The 8,594-nt window shown below is 39.2% G+C and overlaps 1 long non-coding RNA gene across 1 annotated transcript; it reads right to left on the bottom strand.

The window, feature by feature from the left end:
- Positions 1-4,287: 4,287 nt before the first annotated feature.
- Positions 4,288-4,687, bottom strand: LOC106723723. Its single transcript, XR_001359436.1, has 3 exons — positions 4,658-4,687; positions 4,440-4,572; positions 4,288-4,351 (listed from the first exon to the last, which is right to left on the bottom strand). It is a non-coding gene; the product is annotated as an uncharacterized LOC106723723 (long non-coding RNA).
- Between the last annotated feature and the right edge of the window lie 3,907 nt (positions 4,688-8,594).

Raw genomic sequence — 8,594 nt, 5'->3', positions numbered from 1 at the left:
AAGACTAAGCAGCCCTGGCAGGTGCAGCTCAGTTGGTTGGGCATTGTCCCTTGCACCGAAAGGTTTCCAGTTAGATTCCTGGTCAGGGCACATGCATGATTGCGGAGTTGATCCAAGGAAGTTGGCATACATGAGGCAGCCAACTGAAATTTCTCAATCACATAAATGTTTATATCTCTCTCCTTCTTTCCTCTCTCTCTAAAAATTTCACACACACATACACACACTGAGTGGCCAGATTATTATGACCACCTGACATTTGTAGACAAATTAGCTATAATTTCGAGGGAGGGCCAGACCATTATAAATAGGGAAGCAGGTTGTTTACCACGACAGTAGAAGTGATTTTTTCCTGAAGATATGAGTAAACAATGCAATTTAACAGCCTTTGAATGTGGGATATATATAAACTATTTACATATATACACATTTAAATGAATATATACTTTAAATGGATATGTTCCTTTTAAAAAAGAAGACAAAGAAAACTGCAATTTAAATATAATGATGTCATGCATTCTCTAAAATGTTTAATTTTTTGAGAAATATAGCTAGAAGTTTGACAGATCTGTTGGTGTATTTTAGAATTTCAGGGGAGAAAACTAAAATCAGATGCATAGAATACTAAACAAGTGAAAAAACATGAATAAATTATTAAATGTGGAAAAACCCATGAAAAGAACCATTATAACAATTATAATACATTACTTGACTGGTAATTTAAAATATTCAAGTAGTCATAAACTATAAATATTTGCTATTTATACAAAAGTTTTGATTTCTTTAAAATGAGTTGTTCCAGGCAAGTGAGGTGGATGTGGAAGAGGCTGAGCCCTCACACACTACTATAAGTAGTTAAAAGCTCTTGCCTATGATTACTGATTGAAGAAATTGCTACCAAATATATTACTATGAAAAATACAAGTACAAGAAGAGTCATCTAAAAAAAGAGCAAGGCTCTGTAAAGAATTTATAGTCTGGAAAAGTTTTAGGGGAAAGAGACTGCACAGAGTATGGGTGATTTCAAATTTAAATTTTTAGCAAACCATTTTAAGATTCTTTTGCATTTGAAAAATAAGTAACATTTTTGTTTCCATGCTTGCTTTCTTTTTTTTTTTTTTCTTTTTGGGTTCGTTTAACTTTTTGTGGAACTAGGGGGTAGGTAAAAATGATTTTCAATATTTCATTAGAATATCCAGTCAAATTATTTAACTACTTGCCCTGCATTCCCAATATATTTTTCTATAGGTTTTACTTTTGAAAAGAGGAATTGGTAATTGTGTGAGAATGAGGAAGGGCATAGAACAGTGATGGCGAACCTATGACATGCGTGTCAGAGGTGACACGCGAACTCATTTTTTTGGTTGATTTTTCTTTGTTAAATGGCATTTAAATATATAAAATAAATATCAAAAATATAAATCTTTGTTTTACTATGGTTGCAAATATAAAAAAATTTCTATATGTGACACGGCACCAGAGTTAAGTTAGGGTTTTTCAAAATGCTGACACGCCGAGCTCAAGAGGTTCGCCATCACTGGCATCGAAAGAAAAATATAGAAAAGTGGTTAATACCATTGTGGCATAGCAGAAAACACCAACACACAGTGAATAATTTGTCTTTTTTGAAGTCAGAAAAATATCAACTTTAATGCTAAGCAGTGTTAAATACAGTATTTTCTATCTATATAATAGAGGAGTATGCAAATTAGCCAGGACACCGTAATGTCACAATCGAACAGCAAGGACCTGAGGCTGCATGGCGCCTGGCTGGGGTGAGGGACCTCAGGCTGTGCCCCCTGCCTTGCAGGGCTTGACAGAGACCTCAGGCCACGCCCCCCATCTGGCAGGGCTTAACAGGGGACCTCAGCCCATGCCCCTTGCCCTGGTGCCAGGCCGGGGGACCTGAGGCTGCATCCTCCGCCTAGAGTGGCTTGATGGGGGTGCGGCTGGCCGGGTCTGTGTCTCACTCAATGGGGGTGGGGCTAGCCGGGTCTGGGTCTCCTCTTTCCTAAGCCAGCAGGTCGTTATCTCCAGAGGGGTCCCAGACTGCGAGAGGGCACAGGCCGGGCTGAGGGACCCCCCCCTCCCCCCTGAATGCACAAATTTTTGTGCACCGGGCCTCTAGCATAGATATAATTTCAAAAAATAAATGTATTTTTTCTTGTGGATTTTATTCTCCTATCATTTAAAAATATATGCTAGTAATAGCATGAGTACTAAGTTTGATAATGTGCACAAATTTCGTGCATTGGGCCACTAGTATAGATATAATTTCAAAAAATACATTTATTTTCTCTTGTGGATTTTATTCTCCTATCATTTCAAAATATATGCTAGTAATAGCATGTGTTCTAAGTTTGCTTTCTTTTATTGCTTGAAAAGAAATAGAAACTATTCTAGTTCATCAACAAAAAGAGCCCTAACCAGTTTGGCTCAGTGGATAGAGTGTTGGCCTGCAGACTGAAGGGTCCCAGGTTCAATGCCAGTCAAGGGCATGTACCTTGGTTGAGGGCACATCTCCAGTAGGGGGTGTACAGGAGGCAGCTGATCAATGTTTCTCTCTCATCGATGTTTCTAACCCTCTATCCCTCTCCCTTCCTCTCTGTAAAAAATCAATAAAATATATTTTAAAAAAAAGAATGTTTTTGGTGCAAAGATATATTTTACTTGAGGTAAATTACACTTTCATCCAGAATACATTTAATACTAATCGGCATGCATTTGATTTTCGCTCTGTAAAAAATCAATAAAGTATATTAAAAAAAAAACAAACAAAAAGAAAGTTTTTGGTGCACAGATATATTTTACTTGAGGTAAATTACACTTTCAGCCAGAATACATTTAATACTAATCAGCATGCATTCGATTTTCACATGTATTGAATTAAACAAGGAAAATTTAGTTTGATTATTTCATTTGAGTTAGTTATTTCATCATAAATTAGAATGCAACTATGTCTAGCTATCCTATATCAGTGGTCGGCAAACTCATTAGTCAACAGAGCCAAATATCAACAATACAACGATTGAAATTTCTTTTGAGAGCCAAATTTTTTAAACTTAAACTATATAGGTAGGTACATTGTTATTAACATAATTAGGGTACTCCTAAGGCTTAGGAAGAGCCACACTCAAGGGGCCAAAGAGCCGCATGTGGCTTGCGAGCCGCAGATTGCCGACCACGGTCCTACATAATAGAAGGCTAATATACAAATCGACTGAACAGTGGAATGACAGGCCACTATGATGCACACTGACCACCAGGAAGCAGATGCTCAATGCAGGAGCCGCCCCCTGGTGGTTAGTGCACTCCCACAGGAGGAGTGTTGCTCAGCAAGAGCCCTGAGCCAGGCTCACGGCTGGCGAGCACAGCAGCAGTGGCGGGGAGCAGGCCTAAGTCATCAGTCAGACATCCTCCGAGGGCTCCCAGATTGCAAGAGGGTGCAGGCCAGGCCAAGGGACCTTCCTGAGTGCATGATTTTGTGCACCAGGCCTCTAGTAGAAATATAAAGTCACTGATGTATTAGAAATACAAAAAGTAACAAAATTTTTATTTTGCTTTAATAACTGATGGGGCTATAAGCCCTATTTTTAAAATGCTTCTTAAAAGTGATCTAAAATAGTATCTTCATTTGCCTAGTAATATTAGGCCCCCCAAATCCTTAAGCATTTATTTTGTAGGGCACTTATACAATACTAATTTTTATATTTGTTTCAAATGAAAGGAACTAGAGAGACAGTCCCTTACAAATCATATTCAATTCACACTGACAGGTTAGGATCACCATTAGCCATACCATATGCCTGGCTATAAAATGGACTAATTAGTATGTACCCCCTGATAAGTAGATTGCTAATTTACTATGAATGTATTATCCACATTAATGGGAAATGGTAGAAATCTGCAAATATATGTCTTCATTGTTTTTAATGAACATATCCATCACACCGATAGCTTTCTCATGTCCCTCTGTAATTCTCCTTTCTGCAATCACCCCTGCCACCCAGACATCCTCAGGCAGTACTCTGATCTGCATTCTTTCACAGAAGGTTAGTTTGTGTTTTCTAGAGTTTTATATAAGTGAAATCATTCAGCATACTCTTATTTTTGGCTTGTTTCACTCAGCATAACTATAGATTTGTCCATGTTATGTGTATCAATGGTTCATTATATATATGATTTCAGAGAGGAAGGGAGGAGAGAGAGATAGAAACATCAATGATGAGAAAGAATCATTGATTGGCTGCCTCCTGCATGCCCCCTACTGGGGATCAAGCCTGAAACCAGTGGACTCAGCCTTGCTGATGTAGCTCAGCACGTGAGACCAATTCTGCAAGTAGAGGCTGGCCTGGCGGGCAGGCGGGGGACAGGCTCAGACTGGGGTACCCCTCCTGGCCCAGGGCATGGCTGTCCTCACCTGTCGGCTGTGCGCCCACCATGATGACGTTGAGGCACCTGCTGATGACGTGCTTGACGCTCTTGCAGTGGTCCCGGTGGGGAAGAACACTTGAGGGCATTGCTGAGGTCCCCACAGATGAGGTAGTGGTCACCAGATCGTCCTGACCGCGCCTGTGGGCCTGGCCGTGAGTGGACACCACCTGGTGTGGACCGGGCCGTCCCTGCCGTCCCTCCTCGTCCCTGTCCTGAGTGGCACCTGATCCTCTCCTTGAGGGAGTTGCCCTTGCTTCAGGTCCGGGTCCCGCTTCTCCTGCTTCAGCCGGGCCTTCTTCCACGTGGCCTCCACCCATGCATTGTCCAGGGGCAGGGGGTGCACCCCACTCTCGGAGATGGCGTCCGGCACGCTGTGCAGTCCCTCAGGGAGGATCTGGCCATCAGGACTGATGTGCTAGCAGGAGGGCGCCTCCTGGGAATCCCTGCCCTTCGGACCACAGCTCCTGGTGGAAGCACCCAGTTAGCAAGGAACACAGGGGCAGTGGGGGAGGGGGGAACCAAAGGGAAAAATGCTGTGGCCCTGCCGAGCCAGAGGAGCCCAGGGTAATAACACAAGCACACATGTACAGGTTCAGACCCTGGAATAATATTCAGCTTTAAAAAGAAAAGGAAATCCTGTTATTTGTGACCATATGAGTGTAGAACACTATGCTAAGTGAAGTAAGCCAAATACAGAAAGACAAATTCTACATGATATTACTCATATGAGGAATCTGAAGTAGTGGAACTCATAGAAGCAGAGAATGGACTGGTGATTGTCAGAGGCTGGGAGAAGGGGGACATGAGGAGGTATTAGCCAAACTATATTCTTATTCATCAAGGAAGTGAAAATTAGAATCCCAGTGCCATACTACCATGCACTACCATATGGCTTAAGCAAGGAAGTAACAATAAACAAAAAGAAAAAATATATAGTACTAGTAATTATACAAAATGTTAGCAAGGCTGTAGAAAACTAAAAGTTCTGGCACTGCTGGAGAACATAGTAATTGGTAAGACCCTTTGAACCACTTTGGAAAAATTCTGGTGATGTTTGCTAATGCATATCTCATACTCCAGCAATTCCACTCCTAGATATAAACTGATGAACATGCGTACAGATGTGCACTAAAGCAACATACTGGAATGTTTACCATGGCATTATTTGTTGGTGATGGCAACACACTGGCAACGGCCTATCTTCAGCATCATGGTGTATTCATACCAGGGAATTCTAGAGGACAATGTAAATGCACACTCTACAGCAATCCACACCAAAACGAATGCAGCCAGACGCACAAAAAAAACCCCACATATTGAATGAATTGCTTTATATTACAAAGCAAACAAAGCCACTCTCTGCTGCTAAACATCAGGAGGAGGGATAGTGACAGAAGAGGGCACAAGAGGAATATGGGGGAAGGGGAAGGGGAGGGGAGGTCAAAATCACTTACCATAAGGACAATTTAATGTATACAACTTGATGAGTTTGGATGTCAATGTAGATTCAGGAAACCATCACTACAATCTGTGTCATATATATGTCCATCAGATTGTGGTATATTCAGACCCTGGAATAATATTCAGCTTTAAAAAGAAAAGGAAATCCTGTTATTTGTGACCATATGAGTGTAGAACACTATGCTAAGTGAAGTAAGCCAAATACAGAAAGACAAATTCTACATGATATTACTCATATGAGGAATCTGAAGTAGTGGAACTCATAGAAGCAGAGAATGGACTGGTGATTGTCAGAGGCTGGGAGAAGGGGGACATGAGGAGGTATTAGCCAAACTGGATTCTTATTCATCAAGGAAGTGAAAATTAGAATCGCAGTGCCATACTACCATACACTACCATATGGCTTAAGCAAGGAAGTAACAATAAACAAAAAGAAAAAATATATAGTACTAGTAATTATACAAAATGTTAGCAAGGCTGTAGAAAACTAAAAGTTCTGGCACTGCTGGAGAACATAGTAATTGGTAAGACCCTTTGAACCACTTTGGAAAAATTCTGGTGATGTTTGCTAATGCATATCTCATACTCCAGCAATTCCACTCCTAGATATAAACTGATGCAACATACTGGAATGTTTACCATGGCATTATTTGTTGGTGATGGCAACACACTGGCAACTGCCTATCTTCAGCATCATGGTGCATTCATACCAGGGAATTCTAGAGGACAATGTAAATGCACACTCTACAGCAATCCACACCAAAACGAATGCAGCCAGACGCACAAAAAAAACCCCACATATTGAATGAATTGCTTTATATTACAAAGCAAACAAAGCCACTCTCTGCTGCTAAACATCAGGAGGAGGGATAGTGACAGAAGAGGGCACAAGAGGAATATGAGTATTGGACATATTCTTGTTCTTGATATGCTAGGGATGGTTATACAGCTGTGTTCACTTTGTGAGCAGTCATGGAGATGCACAGTTATGACATGTACTGTTTTCTGTATGTAATTTAATACAAATAAATATAAAAATGATATGTGGTAGGAAAAATGTTACTGTATGTAATATGAAAGACTGTAACCCCTCCCATTATATTTATTTGCTCAAGAGAATAGTTGATGCTGCATTTTTCTAGCCCTTTTATTGGAACATTCTGAGATAGTTATCTTGTGCCTCCCAGGGGAAATCTGGCTTGTGGTTCCCTGACTTACACAGTTTTGTGGTTTTAAAGCAATGTAGTCAAATTGTCACTGGGTTGAATTGGTTTAAGACATTCATTTTGAGTGAGAAAGAAAATTCTTCTTTGAAGCAATACTAGAGTTCTCAGAATTAACCAAGATTTTTGGGTTATGCAGGAGGGGGGGCACTTTGAAATTCTTTATGTAGGGAACAGATTGTATTCATCACTCTTTTCTTAAGCCTACACTCTGTTCTCAATTTTTAAAAGGAAACGATCATGAAGTAGATAATATCATGAGCAAATGGAAATAAGAAAAAGGGTTATAAAAGAGAGATTTTCATAAGTGCCACTAAAGATTGCTTATCTGATTTATATCTCATCAAAAGCTGTGAGTATATGCATGGCAGGAATATTGAAAAAGAAGATATTGCTGATTATAATTAGGATTAAGATAGTATCCATTTAATACTAAGATAGAATTAATGATAACAATTATCAAAGACTATGTTCCTGATCACAAATACTCATCTAATCACAGAATCTCATAGTGACTCTAGTTACTTTCAGATAGAATCTGAATCTTGGTAATCAAATTCATGACTGGGTCAGCCATCTGGGCAGGCACAACTCAGAATGATGCACACACACGCTCTAGCACATACTTAATAGTACATGTGTTGTGAGAGCTTTCTGGATAAGCCTAACCAAGCCAACTTCTCTTCATTTAATTTTGAAAAGCATACTTCTTAAACTAAAGGCATAATAGCACTGAAAGGTTAACATTCATTATGTATTTGTAATAAAAAGATCTATTCAAAACAACATTCTGAATGCTAGTGTTTCCTCAAATTACAGTTTGGTATCTTTGGCAAGGCATTGGGTTAATTCACTTTTACAAAGAATTATGATATAGTTTTAGAAATAGATGAATAACATATTGACTTATGATGTCTGATGAAATAATAGAAAAAAAATTAAGACTAGTATATGTATAAAGACAAGAACAAATTAAACTGCTCATACTGTCTGTTATTTATCCTTTTCCAAATAGGCCTCACTTTGTAAAGATAAGGAAAGTAATAAGATCTATTTCTAGACCATATGGAACTGCATAATTCATCAGGGATGTTGCCAGATTCAAGAAAAGTGACTACATTTCACAAGCTTGAGCGTTTCTTTCACAAGTAGAATTACAGAGTGAATATGTTATCTTAGGGGCTTTCTAAGTTTTTCATTGGATCTATATATGATTATAGAACAGTACGATGATGATTTTTTAAAAATACTTTTAAATACACAATGTGGTTCTTCCTTTTTATTTCTGTTTCAAGTAAAACTTGTTATGCTAGACTGTGAGATATTTCCATTTGGTTGAGTCAATAAGGACATCACAAATTTTATTTTTTCAAGATGATACTTTTCACAAATGTCTAACCTTGTTTTCCAAGAAGAGTTATTTCTTGGATGGGTTGATATTCAACCTAGGCATGAGCAAACAGTGTTTATTCAGAG

This window comes from Myotis brandtii, unplaced genomic scaffold, assembly GCF_000412655.1.
Source record: "Myotis brandtii unplaced genomic scaffold, ASM41265v1 scaffold116, whole genome shotgun sequence".
NCBI classification, from domain to species: Eukaryota; Metazoa; Chordata; class Mammalia; order Chiroptera; family Vespertilionidae; genus Myotis; species Myotis brandtii.
This window is presented reverse-complemented; position numbering and strand designations above follow the sequence as displayed.